Here is an 11410-nt window from a genome sequence, read left to right as displayed (position 1 = left end):
GGGTGTCATTTGAAAGAGGATGATCAGCAGACACCGAAAATTGACCATTTCCGCCATTTTGAAATCCAAGATGGCGACTTCTTGTTACCACAAAATAGTGAGAACCACCATCAATATGGGTGTCATTTGAAAGGGGATGATCAGCAGACACCGAAAATTGACCATTACCGCCATTTTGAATTCCAAGATGGCGACTTCCGGTTACCACAAAATAGTGAGAACCATCATCAATATGGGTGTCATTTGAAAGAGGATGATCAGCAGACACCGAAAATTGACCATTACCGCCATTTTGAATTCCAAGATGGCGACTTCCGGTTACCACAAAATAGTGAGAACCATCATCAATATGGGTGTCATTTGAAAGGGAATGGTGAGCAGACATCGAAAATTGACTTTCACCGCCATTTTGAAATCCAAGATGGCGACTTCCGGTTACCGCAAAATAGTGAGAACCACCATCAATATGGGTGTCATTTGAAAGGGAATGGTGAGCAGACATCGAAAATTGACTTTCACCGCCATTTTGAAATCCAAGATGGCGACTTCCGGTTACCACAAAATAGTGAGAACCACCATCAATATGGGTGTCATTTGAAAGGTGAGCAGACATCGAAAATTGACCATTACCGCCATTTTGAAATCCAAGATGGCGACTTCTTGTTACCACAAAATAGTGAGAACCACCATCAATATGGGTGTCATTTGAAAGGGGATGGTGAGCAGACACCGAAAATTGACCACCACTGCCATTTTGGAATCCAAGATGGCGACTTCCGGTTATCACAAAATAGTGAGAACCACCAACAATATGGGTGTCATTTGAAAGAGGATGATCAGCAGACACCGAAAATTGACCATTACCGCCATTTTGAATTCCAAGATGGCGACTTCCGGTTACCACAAAATAGTGAGAACCATCATCAATATGGGTGTCATTTGAAAGGGAATGGTGAGCAGACATCGAAAATTGACTTTCACCGCCATTTTGAAATCCAAGATGGCGACTTCCGGTTACCGCAAAATAGTGAGAACCACCATCAATATGGGTGTCATTTGAAAGGGAATGGTGAGCAGACATCGAAAATTGACTTTCACCGCCATTTTGAAATCCAAGATGGCGACTTCCGGTTACCACAAAATAGTGAGAACCACCATCAATATGGGTGTCATTTGAAAGGTGAGCAGACATCGAAAATTGACCATTACCGCCATTTTGAAATCCAAGATGGCGACTTCCGGTTACCACAAAATAGTGAGAACCACCATCAATTTGGGTGTCATTTGAAAGGGAATGGTGAGCAGACATCGAAAATTGACTTTCACCGCCATTTTGAAATCCAAGATGGCGACTTCCGGTTACCACAAAATAGTGAGAACCACCATCAATATGGGTGTCATTTGAAAGGGAATGGTGAGCAGACATCGAAAATTGACTTTCACCGCCATTTTGAAATCCAAAATGGCGACTTCCGGTTACCACAAAATAGTGAGAACCACCATCAATATGGGTGTCATTTGAAAGAGGATGGTGAGCAGACACCGAAAATTGACCTTCACCGCCATTTTGAATTCCAAGATGGCGACTTCCGGTTACCACAAAATAGTGAGAACCACAATCAGTATGGGTGTCATTTCATACACCTTTAAAATTTGAAGATCCAAGGAATATTAATTAACCCAAAAATGGATTGAAGTGAATTAAAAGCAATTTTATTGAAAATTAGCATTTTTTCGCTTTTTTCCTCATATAACCTATTTTAAAACCACTAAAATTAATATGGAAGTGTATATATAATATTTTTATTGATGCGAGAAACAAATCACAAAATTTTAATTTCTTGGGGTCGATCATTCTTATCCAGGGGGTGGCATCCGTATGTTGATGTACAGACGTTGACAGTATCCAACATATAGTGGGCCCGGTCGCTACTAGGCTCATATCTCACATGCTCTTGCGCTTCTAGGCTCATACATCCCATGCTCTTACATTGGGTTGTTTTATCTTTATTGTCTTCATGCCTCATCCACGAAGCATGAAGTGTATGGTGCTGCATCCACGATGACTCCACCATCCTTGACGTGAGAGTGTCTTGGAATGCTCGAGTCGAATAAATGGTAGTTAAACTGAATCGGATAGCGTTTCCGAGTGAACGTAACGATTGAGCATTTACTCGGATGTAAAACCATTCTGTTTAGGTCACACCACGTACTAAAGCTCTCCAGTTCACTCTGAAAAAACTCGGAATCAGTTTAATCCCGTATTTGTCGAAAAATTTTCATATCATGGGCGAAAGAAAGGCGGGGTCCTTGTAATTTAATATTGATGTCATTAAAGTAGAGGAGGAAAATTAATGGACCGAGATGGCTACCTATTGAGATGCCGGATGTAGTGAAGAATGGTGCAGATAGGCAGTCCTTAATGCTGATTTGGAATTGCCTTCCATCGAGGAACCAACGCAGAAGTTGTCCATGAATACCGAGTTTGTCCAGCTTCGCTATTGCGACATCATGGTTAATTTTGTCGAAGGCCGAACCGATCCATGTGAACAGCATCGGTTCGCAATCCGTCAGTAAATCCATCGAGTACATATGTTGTAAACGAGAGCAGGTTGGTCGTTGTCGATCATTTAGGCATAAAACCGTGTTGTTGCAATGTAATGTTTGCAGTGAAAGAAAATCGGATCTAAAACGGCTACTACTGAACACCCCCTTTCAAACGTTACCCATGTTTATGATGGTTCTCACTATTTTCTGGTAACCGGAAGTGATCATATTGGATTTCAAAATAGCCTAATTGTCGATTTCCGATGTCTGCTCACCATTCCCTTTCAAATGACACCCATATTGATGGTGGTTCTCACTATTTTGTGGTAACCGGAAATCGCCATCTTGGATTTCAAAATGACGTAATTATCAATTTCCGATATTTACTGACACCCGCTTTCAAATTATACCCATATTGATGATGGTTCTCTCTACTTTGTGGTTACCGGAAGCCGCTATCTTGGATTTCAAAATGGCGTAACAATCGATTTCCGATGTATACTGACCCTTTTTAAATGACACCCATATTAATGGTGGTTCTCACTATTTTGTGGTAACTGAAAGTCGCCATCTTGGATTTCAAAATTACGTAATAATCAATTTCCGATATCTACTGACACCCCTTTTCAAATGACACCCATATTGATGGTGGTTCTCACTATATTGTGGTAACCGGAAGTCGCCATCTTGGATTTCAAAATGGCGGTAATGATCAATATTCGGTGCCTGCTAACCACCTCCTTTCAAATGACACCCATATTGATGGTGGTTCTCACTATTTTGTGATAACCGGAAGTCGCCATCTTGGATTTTAAAATGGCGGTGATGGTGAATTTTTGGTGTCTGCTGACCATCCCCTATAAAATGACACCCATATTGATGGTGGTTCTCACTATTTTGTGGTAACCGGAAGTCGCCATCTTGGATTCCAAAATGGCGGTGATGGTCAATTTTCGGTGTCTGCTCACCATCGCTTTTCAAATGACACCCATATTGATGGTGGTTCTCACTATTTTGTGGTAACCGGAAGTCGCCATCTTGGATTTCAAAATGGCGGTGGTGGTCAATTTTCGGTGTCTGCTCACCATTCCCTTTCAAATGACACCCATATTGATGGTGGTTCTCACTATTTTGTGGTAACGGAAGTCGCCATCTTGGATTTCAAAATGGCGTAATTATCGATTTCCCATATCTACTAACCACCTCCTTTCAAATGATACCCATATTGATGATGGTTTTCTCTGATTGGTGATAAATCATTTTTGAAAACATTTTTAGAATAAAAATGGAATATATATCCTCTCAGGGCAAAAGTGGTATATCTTTTTAACCCACTTTTGCGCTAAGGTTTTTTTATCCCATTTCTGCTCTGACTGGTACTTAAACCGGTTTTGCTCTAAATAAAACGTATACCGCTTTTGCTCGTAGCGAATTTTTAACCCACTCTTGCTCTCAGCCTCTCATATTGACATTTGGCAAAACGACGTACCCAGAGTACGTGAAAATCGGAGTTACTCGCGTAGCAACTCGCCCCTACTATCCTACGCCGATGTTATGCTACAGCTGTTTCCGGTATGGGCACCCCAGGACACGATGTCCCGGTCCAGCACGCTGTAGTAAATGCTCGGGAATCCACACCGAAGACCAATGCACTAACCAGTCCTACTGTATCAATTGCAAAGAAGACCACCGACCAAGCGATCGTCAATGCCCCAAATTCCAAAAGGAAATAGAAATAATTCGGATCAAGGTTGAACATAACCTGTCATTCCCAGAGGCCAGAAAGCGAATGGAAGAGTCCAGTAGAAGCTACGCCCAGGTCACCGCGCAAAAGAACACTCCGATACTTGGCACCAAAACTGATACAACTAACGTTAATTCTAGCAGGAAGACAACGGATGATCGGATCACCGAGCTGCTAGAAGAGATGAACAAAAAAACCCAGGAAATTGCCAAACTCGAACAACTAGTCAACAAAATGAAAACCTACATCAAGGAAAATTTAGCAGGCTCTTCAAGCAAGAGACCAACAAACCAAACAGCTACAACACCAAAAACACCTATTACCCCGGTAATACCAACTAATCAGACCATCCCCACTACAAACCCGAAACGCCCTCGCACCGACACTGAGTCGAAAACCGTAGAGACAGAATCCCTTAGCGGGCAAACGATCCTCCCAGCAAACACTAAACACAAGCCGAACAACCAAACACCAAAGGTAACCGATGTCGAAATAGAAAGAATGGACACCATGTGTGAGACCTCCAATATCTCAATAGACATATCCGATGATGAAACCTCAAACACAAAGCGAACACAACTCGATTCAACCCTTAATGGACTCAACTTCAATGAATAATTCTAGTAAGGCAACTATACCCATCCCCAGCACCACCAACATCGTCAACCTAAACACAAACGTCAACAATAACATGTACAACCTCAGCCAGCGGCTTGGGGCTGGGGAAAGTGTAGTACCCACCCCACTTCCTCCAGAGGAAGCGCAGTTGGGTGAAGGATCTGTCCGGGACGTCTTACCTCAACTCGTTGACAGTGATTTCCCCAATGCGGCCTTTAACTACAATGAATCCGGAAAAAAAAGTGCAACTATGAACAAAGGAAGCCCAACACAACGCAGCAGCCCAACCACGTTTTCAATTTACAATTGGGCAAATCCAGCTACAAGTGCACATGATTGTACCTACAAGGAACCTGCAAGGAGTAATAAGTACCCTTTTGTTATCGAACCCTCGCAAATACACACAGCAACAACATCGTGCACCAGCAACCCAAAACGCCACATTCCTGTGCCAGCCCTGACCGAAAAAGTACCGGATTCATCCGAAGAGCTTTCGGCGGCTGCTGGCACAGGGAAGCGCGGCTACTTACAGGCAAGTACCAATCAGTACATCCCATCAGAACCGTACCTACTCGTTTCCCTACCACCCTTAGGAACCAAGAGTCAAACAAGCAATGTCCCGCCCACAACCAGATGTCTTGTTGGAAGCGGAGCCTACAGAGAATGCCTAGCACTTCCCTCCACATCGTGGAATGTAATCAAGTGCTGCTCAGCTTGCAGAGCGGTGAGTATCAACAGAAATCACCAATCCCTAGGTGCCCCAAACCACGAGCCACTACCCTTGGAACCGACAGACACTACATCTGCTCAGCGTGAAAACGATCCAGCACTCAACGAAAACCAAGCTACAAAGGCCATAGAACTCTTGATGAACTCCCCGAAATTATCAGACCTAGAACCCGAAATCGTTGACCATCTACCGCCCGAGACTTTTGGTATCCAATGGAATATTAGTGGACTCCGATCTCATCGTAATGAACTACAAATTTTACTCGTAAAATATAGGCCGATCGTGGTAAGCCTTCAGGAAACGAACGCTGAAGCAAACTCACTTAGTGAAAACTACATCGGAATGGGCTACCATCTTTTGCTCGGGCCGTGCTCCACTCACGGAAGACAAGGTGCAGGGATGGCAGTTAAGGACGGAATCCCATTCGAGAAGCTAGACTTGCAAACCAGTATCCAAGCAGTTGCAGTCAGAATTCATGCACCAGTAAAGATGACAGTTGTATCCATCTATCTACCGCCTAGAGAGAAAAATTCTGCAAAACAACTAAATAACCTGATACAAGAACTACCAAAACCGGTCCTTCTGATGGGTGACATGAATGCCCACCACCCAGCATGGGGTAGCAAACCGACTGCATCGAATAACGAAGCACGCCGAAGGGGTAACAAGATCCTAGAAACTGTGATTAACCATGACATGATAATATTGAACAATGGATCCCATACAAGAATCGACCCTGTCACCGGAAGCACACAGGCACTCGACGTCTCAATCTGTTCAACATCGATTGCCAATAGATTTATCTGGAAAATTGTACCGGACTGCTCCGATAGCGATCATTTTCCGATCCTAATTGACTTCCCAGGATGCCAGGATGAACCTAGACGACGAAGGCGATGGATTTACGATCGAGCAAACTGGCAACTATTTGAGGATACAATTAGTAGCAAAATTCGCCCAGACCTAACTTCTACGGTGGAGCAGTTCACACATGGAATTATAGAGGCTGCTGAAGCAAGCATACCCAGAACCGGTGGTAACCCTGGTCTAAAAACAGTCGCATGGTGGTCTGCTGAAGTAGAACAAGCAGTAAAAACCCGAAGAAAATGGTTACGGGCACTTCGCCGAATCGAGGATGCAGACCCCAGGAAAGAGAGCTTTCTGCAACGCTTCCACGAAGCTCGCTCAGCGTGTCGCAAGGTTATCCGAGAAGCAAAAAAGAAAAGCTGGGAAGAATTAGTTCAAAGTATCAACCCTAGTACACCCACCACGCAAGTGTGGAGTCGCATAAACCAACTGCAAGGAGGCAAACGAAGTAACACGATTACCTTGAATCTATCGAATGGCATGACCAGCAATGGACCGGAAATAGCCGAGGCATTTGCTAACGAGTACAGAAGTAAATCAGCTGACACTAACTATACTGAAAAGTTTCGCAAAAAGAATACGGCATCCAAGAACAAGTTTACCCAAAATACACGACCGAACCTATTTAAGCAGTTTAACGCAGATTTTACAATGGACGAACTAACATGGGCCCTATCTCGCCGAGGCGGGTCGTCTACCGGGAACGACAACATTGGGTACCCGCTACTACAGCATCTACCTTTTACGGCAAAAACAGTTTTGCTGGATCTGTACAATAAAATATGGGAAAGTGGCAGTTTTCCGGTTCAGTGGAAAGAGGGTATAGTAATTCCGATACCCAAACCAAATAGCGATCGTAGTAAACCAGACGGCTACCGTCCAATAACTCTGCTCAGTTGTCTTGGAAAACTATTCGAGCGTATGGTAAACCGCCGATTAATAACCGAACTTCAGGCCACAGGACGGCTGGACCATCGACAACACGCATTCATAGCAGGTAGAGGCGTCGATTCCCATTTAGCATACTTGGAATCATATCTGAACAAAAACGACAATGAGCATGTGGAAATTGTTTCACTAGACATAGCTAAAGCCTATGACACGACATGGCGCCCTGCCATCCTCCGAACCCTTCAAAAATGGAAAATCTCCGGTCGTATGATGAACATTCTTTCTAGTTTCCTCAACGAGAGAACTTTTCGTGTAGCTGCAAATGGAGAATTATCCAGCCGCAAGGTGGCCGAAAATGGTGTACCTCAGGGATCCACACTATCAGTAACTTTGTTTTTAGTTGCCATGCAACCCATCTTCGAGATAATACCAGCCGATGTTCAGATCCTGCTATACGCTGACGATGTGTTGTTGATCGCCAAAGGAACCAACTTCAGTCAAGTGCGCCAGATCCTAAGAAAAGCTGTTCTATCAGTCTCAAAATGGACCGAAAGCGTAGGTTTTGTCGTTGCCCCGGAGAAATCTAAATTTATGCACATTTGCAGCATGAAACATCGAAAACGTGGACGAGCTATTAAACTGAATCGGAAACCAATTCCATATGTCAGGAAAATGAGAATCCTAGGAATTGTAGTGGACTCAAGACTGAACTTTCTCCAACATTTTGCTAGCATTCGGAAAAGCTGTTCTAGTCGCATCAACATTCTTCGAATCCTGGGGCATCGTTTGAAGAGAAGCAGTCGAGCAACACTTCTGAACGTAGGCTCAGCACTTGTTACTTCAAAGCTGCTGTTCGGAATCGGACTAATCAGCTCCAACATCGAGGGGATGGAACGATCCTTAGCTGCTATCTACAATGAGGTTGTACGACAGGCATCCGGAGCCTTTAGAACAAGCCCGATTACTTCAATAATGGCAGAAGCTAATCGTCTACCATTTCGACTAGTACTGGTCCAACGGCTTTCGCAACTCGTGGTACGTCTAATGGAAAAAGACACAAACATTAAAAAACTTCCTGTGGCCAAACGAGCAGAGGAGCTATTCCTCAAAACAACTGGATTATCCATACCAGACGTCTGCAGCCGACTTAGACTGATCGACAGAGAATGGCACGCTTCAGCACCCCGTGTCGACTACGAACTCAAAAAGACCATTAAAGCAGGTACTCATAAACAGGTAGTAATCCCTATATTTCAAGAGTTCATACAGAACAACTATCCTATCCACAAACAAATATATACCGATGGCTCGAAGCACGAATCGGAGACTGGAGTGGGCGTAGCAGAAAGTTGCAGTGAGGGCAGTTACTCGCTGCCGGGACCATGTAGTATTTTTTCAGCAGAAGCCTTTGCAATTAGCGAAGCCGTTAACAAGGTCAAGAAGAGCGAAAGCGTACTAATTCTCACCGATTCGGCAAGCTGTCTCGAGGCTATCCGTGGCGGCCACTCGGGGCATCCATGGATTCAGAAAATAGAACGGGCAGTTATGGGACGTAGCATAACATTCAGCTGGATTCCAGCACACGCGGGCATTGCGGGAAACGAGAAAGCTGATAAACTCGCCAACGAAGGTCGAAAGAAAATACAAATGGATATTCCACTGCCCTCTCAAGATGCCATACGATACGTGAAAAAGACAATTTCCGACACTTGGGACATAGAATGGCACCAAACACAAGAACACTTGAGACTGGTGAAACCATTCGCAAATAAGTACATCGATCGAAAATGTGCATCAGAACAGCGTACTTTGACCAGGCTACGTATAGGTCACACACGTGCAACGCATTCTCACCTCATGGATCGGAGCCCACCACCAAACTGTTGCTATTGCGGAGAAATCCTCACGGTCCACCATATACTCGTTAACTGTCGCGGATTCGCTTCGATACGGAAAGAGTGCGGCGTAAGCGGAACTATTACCGAAATCCTGTCTAACGACCCGAACAAAGAAAAAGCTGTGTTAAAATTTATAAGTAAAGCAAAGATAAGTATATAATAGAACTATATTAAGCCCTAAGCTATTCCTAGCGACACGAATGCCACTTATGTGGTAAAGTGTCAAAAAAAAATAAAAAAAAAAAAAAAATAAAAATTTCATGAAAAGTAACTTGAGTGAATTTAAATTTATTTCTCTTGAGAATGGAGGAACATTAAATTATTTTTTCTAATCAATGGGTTTTAATGTCCGTAAAAATCTTAATGCTATGTCGCGCAGCTTCTGACCCTACTCTCCCCTCGTCACACTTCGTCACAAATTTAATATACCCCCCCCCCCCCTACTACCCCCAAAATGCTACGTCATTTATGCATGGCCCCTAATAGCCTGTGCACACTGGCGTGGCCGATTGGCGGGTCGCCGTGGATTAACTTTCTCTGTGGGCTGTGTTTGCAGACATTGTTCAACAGCTTAATGGCAGTCTTTGCGAGCACGGCTCGCAGTGGGAGTCATAGTGTCGCGTTTTTGGGTCGACCTCGTCAACGTGCACAGGCGCATTAAAAAAATAAAAGTTGAACCCTATTACAACCCTGTACAACTGTTATGTGCTAGTCGTATGTCTATCTGTGTATGTGATTCGATTCGATTCATTCGGGAAGTCGGATTGGAATAGTCAGCATAGCATGAGAAACTTCTACAGAATGCAATTGTCGTTAATGGTAAACATATATCATTTTCTGGCATTTAGACGATTCCAAGTAATTTTATTGCATGTTACATGTGTATTGTTCAATTAATACTCAATGACAATACTAACTCATTTTATTTTATTTATTATCCGTCTCATGCGTCACATTCCTCTGATAACCTCTTCGAGTTCATACAACAAAAAGGTCAACATTGCTGCCAACAATGACTATTCGCTGCCATCAGACGTCGCCAGGTTTTGGAAGAATTGAGATGTACTTCCATACTCAATTCAATCAAATAAGTAGGAACGACCAACAAACTGCAAGTAGCATATTACACGTGTCTTATTTTAAAATATTACATATTGTTTGTATTAACATATTATTTACAGGTAACACACATATCTCAACACCCAACACTTCCCATACACACGTAAACATTCACACACGCAAATATACAAATGCTCGACAGGTGACTGGGCCAAGTGCATTCACTTGTAGGATCTATCATTTCGATGATCGCCTCGATTCAGTTCAGAGTTTTAGCGAAGACTGCATATCAAGAAGACTGGCAACTGTGTCCAGAATCTGGAGACAGTAACAGCAACGCCACTTGCGGGTAAAGGTGGTACTTTCCATAGTGATGCACACACACACACACACACACACACACACATATACACTTTTACATTTAGCTTCCTACCTTCCTCCAGTAGAGGCGCTGGAACCTCTGTCGCTTTTCGTTTGTATGGAGGAAGGAAAGATATATCAGTCTTCTTAATATGCAGTCTTCGGTTTTAGGCTAGCGACCTCAAAAAAAATAAGGTTATCTTGTGCTTTCTTCACCTCTTCGAGGTTCTGGCCTTCATTCTTTTGCGCGTCAACCAGCAGAGCAATGGCAGTGCTTCGTTTCTTGTGAGCTTTCTAGATACCGTTATTCGAGATAAGTACCGCAATAATTTTCCGCTTCCCTCTCTTGGTTTTCCTACTAACCAGCGCTGGGCAATAGGCCTGCGCGAAAATGACATCCCCTGGCAGTGGTGGTTCACCACAAGGTGAGATGGATGTTGATACAAAAACGACTCCTCGGTTCAAGCTTTGTCCATGCTCGTCCACCGGGCCGTACGTGATCATCTTCTTGGCTAAAGACAGAAGTGTTCGAATTTATTGCAAATTTCTCGAGTTTTGACGGAACGATATTCGGCTGTTACAGAAATATCGAAAATACGTCCTGATAAACTTCAGGTGGTGGTAAATAGTGTGAAGCAGGCAAATGATATTGCCGACTACGGGCTTTTTACGAACGAGTGCAGGGTATATGTACCA

Source organism: Topomyia yanbarensis, chromosome 2 (genome assembly GCF_030247195.1).
Source record: "Topomyia yanbarensis strain Yona2022 chromosome 2, ASM3024719v1, whole genome shotgun sequence".
Lineage (NCBI taxonomy): Eukaryota > Metazoa > Arthropoda > Insecta > Diptera > Culicidae > Topomyia > Topomyia yanbarensis.
This window is presented reverse-complemented; position numbering follows the sequence as displayed.